We start from the raw sequence: 7,144 nt of genomic DNA, 5'->3' as shown, positions 1-7,144 counted from the left end.
GTCAACGGAAGTTCAAAACGCTTTAATGGTTACGTGCATGGTTAGACTTCAGATAGTTCCAGGAAGTTCTTGGCCGGTAGTTTGAACGTGTAAACACAGAGAGACAGAACTGCGATTTTTGGTAATTTGTAGTCAATAAATGCATTGATTTACAATATTGATATAGCACACTTACATGTTTATGCAGTTACTTCAATATGCTTTTTTTAAAGTAAAATTTGTTATTATTTGAGGATTAGTGTTACTTGCCTTGTTGGCATATTTTAGGCTAATGTTACTATGATTACATAGCGTGTTGCTGTTGTTTATTGCTTTGAATTCTTTTTTAACATTAGAATTATTGTTTTCTTAAACTTGTATGGTAGTCAAGAGCAATCATATCCTAATGAGAAAGAATGTTTTAAAATTCAGATCTGATTAATTTTCTAATATTAACATATCCTTTATTTGTGTTGCTTTCAGTAATCCCATGATAACAAAAATAATCTTAATGGCTAATATAAACTTTGTGACTTTCTGAAAGGACAGAAGTGAGGAGCCAAAAAAAATTCTCTTTGGCTTGCATGTGCAGAAATCTGCCATTAAAAGGGTACATTAAAACATAACACAAAACATATATAAATATATGTTTGTACACATATAAACATATATTTTGTGTATCTTGTCTTTTTTACTATGCACTTATTTACTGCAATGAATTCATTAAATAAATCTCTAATAAATCAGACATGAATAACATGTTAAGCAGTTTGTCTGTGCTGTCCTTGCATATAGTCTCCACCATGGTTTGCAGTGCTGCATGGGGATGCTCCAATCGCTCAGAGTACAATTTGCCTACTGACATGGAAAGGAGAAAAAAATGGTTGGCTCAAGTCAGCAGGAGTAATCATACCATTACTAAAGATTACAACATCAAAAAAAAAAAAAAATGTGAGGTAGTCATATTTAAACACTGCATTTGCACTTTTCACAAATGAAGACCACATCATTGGAAGACTTAATGTTTGGTTTATTAAAAATAAGCAACAGTGAAAGAATTGCAAAACCTAGGGAATGGGAATTGGTACAGGGTGAGGGTGCTGTCTCATTGCAGGCAGTCTTTAGGCTCCACTGAATGCACCTGTGGTTCTTGTGCTGAACAGAGAGTGAGAGAGAGAGAAAAAGAGGAGAAAGGGTTAGACACCCCGTGTGTACAAAATACACCCATGTATTCAGGGGTTCCCATGTTGGCCGGCTACAAACTCACTCATCTTAGTGGCGCTAACACTAGCTTCAAAGGCAACACATTGTTTGGTTTAACAATTCTTCTGGAAATGCTTTTTTCTACTTGCTAGTTGGCTAGTTGTGATCATCAACAGCTTTTGCTGCTGATGTTTAACAAAGTATGACAAGTGGCATTAGTTACTGATGTGTATGTGAGTAGTTGTGTGTGGGAAGTAAACTCACATAATTCTGCAGGCTCATTTTGAGGCAGACCTTTTGACAAGACCCAAAAGGGCAAGATTAGCCTGAGAGCAGATGCTATTCCCACCATCTTTGTGCATCGCCCCATGGTGAAAAAGAGGAGGGCTCCTATACCACGATGCACCACTGGACCTGTAAATATAGAGCCTATAGCTGCTGATCACAGATATAGTGTTACAAGTGGGTGACACAGGTATATGAACTCTTAATGATAACAATATTTCTAATTTTAAAGTAGTGACTATTTTGAATATTTTAAAATTTAAAGTGACATGTCTTCTACATACATCAGTTTCAAAGATTGAGGAAAGAAGGGTGAGGAGACTGAGGAAAGGGAAAGTGATAGTGAAGAAAGAGAAGACATGGCTAGTGAGGAGAGACAGGGAGAGATAATACCACCCAGTAAGCCAGCAGCCAGTCAATTGGAACTATTGAAAAAAAATTAAAGAGACAAGAGAAAGTCACCAAATAAAGCAAAGGCAGCACTTAGAAAACTAAGGAAGGAAAATGCCACTCTCAAGAATGCAATGAAAATTAGGGACAAAAATATTAAAGAAAACTTTTTCAAAAGACCAAATTAAGGCATTAAGCAGACTAAACACAAAATGGATGAAATGGAGCAATGACACAATTAAGAAGGCACTAAAAATTTGCTTTGCTGCCAGTCCAACAGGTTACAAGACGCTGCAGGAATTGCAGATTCCCCTGCCAGGAATAAGAGCCCCACAAAGAAGGATGCAGTGTGTTAAATTCGATCCTGGTGTGTTGACAGAGGTCTTTGATTTCCTAAAACTGAAGGTAGATGGATTGACAGAGCTTGAAAACAAGTGTGTGTTGACCTTGGATGAAATGGCCATCACACCAAGTGTGGAGTTGCACATGCTTACTGGCAAACTGTATGGTGATGTGACCTGGTAAGGAGTAGCAACACATGCTTGTGTGTTTATGTTGGTGGGAAGCACAACACGGTGGAAGCAAGTATTGGCATATCATTACAATGGCAATTCTACCAATAGAGCAGAGTACAGGCCAATAATAATTGAAATAATACAGAGGACAGCATCCACAGAGCTATATGTGCTTAATGTCACCACCGACATGGGTAGCCCTAACCAGGCCATGTGGAAATCCTTTGGAGTCAACCACAAAAAAACCTCAGTACCACATCCGACGACACCAGACAGGCAGCTCTATTTCATGCCTGATGTCCCACATCTGGTAAAAAAATCTAAAAAGTGCCCTTGTCCGTGGACAGGTGTTCAGAATTCCTGAGGACATTGTAAACAAAAAGAAGCTCCTTTCTAACGAGGTTTCAGTGGTTCCTATTAAGGACTGGCATTAAAAATAAATTAAGGGATGGCATTAAAAATAGCTCCCCATCTATCAGCTGCAGCCATCGAACCAAGTCACTTTGAGAAGATGAAGGTTGGTCCTGCTCTAAAAGTATTCAGTAAAGCAACAAGTACTGGGCTGAAATACATGGTGCAACAAGAAAACCACCCTCTGTCCTACATGACTACGGCATGGCTCCTAGAGCAAGCTGATCATTGGTTTGATCTTATGTCATCTCACCATCCAATTTACAGCCCTGAGCAGGCTCAAGATGGAGGAGTACCAAAAGGTCATCACCTTCCTCCAAGACATCGTCCATCTGTTCCATGGGATAAAGATTGGTCAAAAGGGAGGCTGGAAGCCTGTTCAGACTGGAATAATAATGGCAAAAATATCAATTTTGGCCATACAGGAGGAGATGCTGACACGAGGACACAGGTTTGTGTTAACATCAAGGTTCACACAAGACTGCCTTGAAAATACATTCAGCTGTATGAGGTCTAAAAATCCTGTCCCAACTCCAGTGGAATTCCATCATACACTGTGAATCATATCTGTGGGGCAGTTCCTCACCACCATCAGGTCTGGGAGCTACCAGGAAGATGACAGCAGCTTTCTGGCAGACTTCTTGGATACAGTGGAGCAAAAGATCACTCTGTCAGTCAGAGTGGAACAGCTGATGGCAGTGAACAGTGCTGCACCTGACCTCACAAAAACAGAGAAATGTGTTCTCTTCCATCTTGCAGGCTAACATCGTCCACAAAGTCATCAAGTTTGCCAGCATCTGTGAAAAATGCAAAATTGAAACACAGCACAATGATGACAGTCCAGCTGGAGAAAACAGCATCTTAGTGAACTTAAAAGAGTTCAAGGCAGGCGCTCTTTGTCATCTCTCCCAAGAACATATGACTTCATTAACCAAATTGAGGAACTCTTTAGGACCAAGACTGATTCCTCCCTCATGGAGCTCCCCAACACAGTGAGTGTCTTGGAGAAAGAAGCTCAGGCACGCTCCAGCAGGCTTCCGTCTTGCTGTGGAGTACAAGAAAAAATCATTAGAAGATTCATACGGCTAAGGTTGAGAATTGAGGCAACAACAATACAAAATGAACGAAAAAAACAAAACTTAAAAGGAAGCAAGAGCCAATCCAAAAAGGTGAAAAGAAACAGCGGTAGCCAAGCTTCAACATCCAGCATCTCCCAAACAACAACACTTCTCCACCTACCAGCACCCAGCCAACATCACTGCTCCTCCACCGACCAGCACCCAGCCAACATCACTGCTCCTCCACCTACCAGCACACAGCCAACATCACTGCTCCTCCATCTATCTGCACACAACCAACATCGCTGCTCCTCCACCTAACAGCACCCAGCCAACATCACTGCTCCTCCACCTACCAGCACCCAGCCAACATCACTGCTCCTCCACCTACCAGCACCCAGCCAACATCCAGCAGCCAGGTATAACAACAGCGATATATCACAAAAATGCTCTCTTTCTTATTATTGTGGGATGTTAGCTCATACTTCAAAAGGATATCCTCTCACCTTCTCCTTTTACTCATCACTTTACAGTTACGCATATTTAACTAATATTTAACTTCCCCAACCCCACCCCGCAAAAAATCATGTTTAGAAGCCTTTTTCTATAATTCCACAACGTTGAAGGAAATGGCATTAAGAAAAGGGAATTAACAATTAATAGGCTGTTTGTCGTCAATGTGTTGCTAACTTTATTCAGTATCCTAGCCTAATCTGTTAGCTGTTAACGTTCCCTAAGTCTACTAATTTATATGAGGATAATCCACTGACATGCTTTAATGTACATGGTAATTTGATTCAGATGTGCTGATAATATATAAAATGATTCTTTAAATGTCTTACCCTTTAAAAGTGCATCACGAACGGTCTATTCTGCTGGAGCTCTTCTATGCTGCTAGTATTTGCTGCTAACATCCAGGAACTATTGAGAGGCTCCACGATCTGCCATTGCTGTAAAAAAAAATGGTCCATAGACCACTGTAGTCGTGCGTCATTCTGTAGTCCTCGTTATGCCCATATTAGGAACGCCGGGTCTAAGCCCTATTTCTCTATGGCCAGAATGAATAGGGTTTTCGAAAAATCGCCTCTATTGCACCATGTTAAATAGAAAGGTTCAGAACCTGATACGTTTTGTCCTGTGTACATTTTTCTCCCAAATACCACTGGATCCTCCGAATTACGAGGTCGTAAAGAGCTATAGTACTAATATTGCTACATGCGAGCTAAAGCTACTGTGCAACAAATTGATGTCACTAAGCTACACGAAACTAAGGCAGGCTGTGCCGGTGTTACGGTAAATTCAATTCCCCCTCTTCCCCTCATTGTGCATGTCAAAATCATGACGTCTTCAGTTGACGCTGCTCTGCAGGGCTTAATTCATTTGTGTTTGTACCATTATTTCATCCTATTCCTCGCGGTAAGTGAATTATCACGTTGTTTGTAAAATGACTTGCAGTTAAACACGTTTTAAAGTATAAAATGTGCTGTTAGCAGATGGTTTAACACTACGTGGGTTATCTTGCTAATGCTAGCTTTGGCTCCGTTTTCAACCACTCCGAGTAACATGGATTTAATGCGCCATTTCTGATTTAATTACCGTACATGCAGACACATTCTGTTGTTCAGATGTCAGTGATTTTTAAGCTGTATTTATGTCCCATATCCTCATCAGTCTCGCTAAGTTGTGTAAATAGATTTGAAACATTTGTTGCTGAAATAAATAAACTGCATTACACAGCACAGTAATTAGTCTGTGTTATTATTGTTAGACTACTTAAGTTATCTCAGTGCACCTAGGAAGTTAGTTTCCCTATAGTCTTTGAAGCTGAAGTCTTACTGTTATGGTACTAATGTGACTTGTCTTCACAGTAACTTTTATTCATATTATACCAACTTTACACAGAGAATACAGGGGGAACATCTTTAACCAAAGCCTGAGAAAAGTGGTTTCCCCTTATATATTACAGCTGGAGTGGATTTAAATTACAACAATGATGCTGACAATCTTTCTGTGCATGATCATTTCACTCAGTAACTTTTATACATGTTACACCACCTTTAGAACTGAAAATACAGGGGGAACATTTTTAACCAGAGCCTGAGAAAAGTGGTTTCCCCTTGTATATTACAGCTGGAGTGCTTCTGAAGTACAACTATGATGCTGATAATCTGTATCTGTGCATGATAATTTCACTCAGTAACTTTTATTCATATTATACCAACTTTAGAACAGAGAATACAGCGGGAAAATCTTTAACCAGAGCCTGAGAAAAGTGGTTTCCCCTTGTATACTACAGCTGGAGTGCTTTTGAAGTACAACTATGATGCTGATAATCTATATCTGTGCATGATCATTTCACTCAGTAACTTTTATTCATATTATACCAACTTTAGAACTGAGAATACAGGGGGAACATCTTTAACCAGAGCCTGAGAAAAGTGGTTTCCCCTTGAACAGATACAGCTGGAGTGGATTTAAAGTACAAAAATGATGCTGATAATCTGTTTCTGTGCATGATCATTTCACTCAATTACTTTTATTCATGTTATACCACCTTTAGAACTGAGAATACAGCGGGAACGTCTTTAACCACAGCCTGAGAAAAGTGGTTTTCCCTTGGACAGATACAGCTGGAGTGGATTTAAAGTACAATAATGTTGCTAAAAAATCTATATCTGTATCACCATTTTACAGTTTTAGTTAACCTACACCCCTTTCACACTGAGAATACAGATGGGACAGCATTCTCAGTGTACTTGTTGATTACAGCTGTTAAAGATTTAATACACTATTATCATATTAATTTCTCTTTTTTTTATTTTACTCCACCTGCTTCATTCTATTAACACTGTTTTATACAGAGAGTAAATGGTAGAACAGATTTCCAGTAATTTCCAGTAAAAACTGACAATTAGGATCAGTTTAATATACTATAATGCTTTCTTTGCTTTTTTCAGTTCTCCTAGTAACTGCAATGTGTCCAACATTTTAAACTGTGGTAAATTAAATGAAAAAAAAAGATACATTCTATGTTTTACCATTTTTCTCGAATTGCATGACTGCTACATGCAGGTGTACTACACTGTAATGTTTCTTGATACAGCAATGTTATCTGTTACCATGTTACCATGTTTAATGGAAGTAAACAAGTGGGACTGAATTTGCTTAGCGTTCCTGGTAAATGGTTTTCTTTCCCTACACTACAACGGGGCATAAAGGTACTATAATAATCCTATTTTCATTTCCTTATATTACAACAGGTTATAAAAGTACTATAATAATTGTGTTATTGTATAAAAAGGT

The 7,144-nt window shown here is 39.0% G+C and overlaps 1 long non-coding RNA gene across 1 annotated transcript; it reads right to left on the bottom strand.

Moving 5' to 3' along the window:
- Positions 1–994: 994 nt before the first annotated feature.
- Positions 995–5,267, bottom strand: LOC118807227. Its single transcript, XR_005007183.1, has 3 exons — positions 4,684–5,267; positions 1,447–3,828; positions 995–1,134 (listed from the first exon to the last, which is right to left on the bottom strand). It is a non-coding gene; the product is annotated as an uncharacterized LOC118807227 (long non-coding RNA).
- Positions 5,268–7,144: the final 1,877 nt, after the last annotated feature.

Source organism: Colossoma macropomum, unplaced genomic scaffold (assembly GCF_904425465.1).
Source record: "Colossoma macropomum unplaced genomic scaffold, Colossoma_macropomum, whole genome shotgun sequence".
NCBI lineage: Eukaryota > Metazoa > Chordata > Actinopteri > Characiformes > Serrasalmidae > Colossoma > Colossoma macropomum.
The sequence above is the reverse complement of the archived record's forward strand: the minus strand, read 5'-3'. Positions and strand labels throughout refer to the sequence as shown.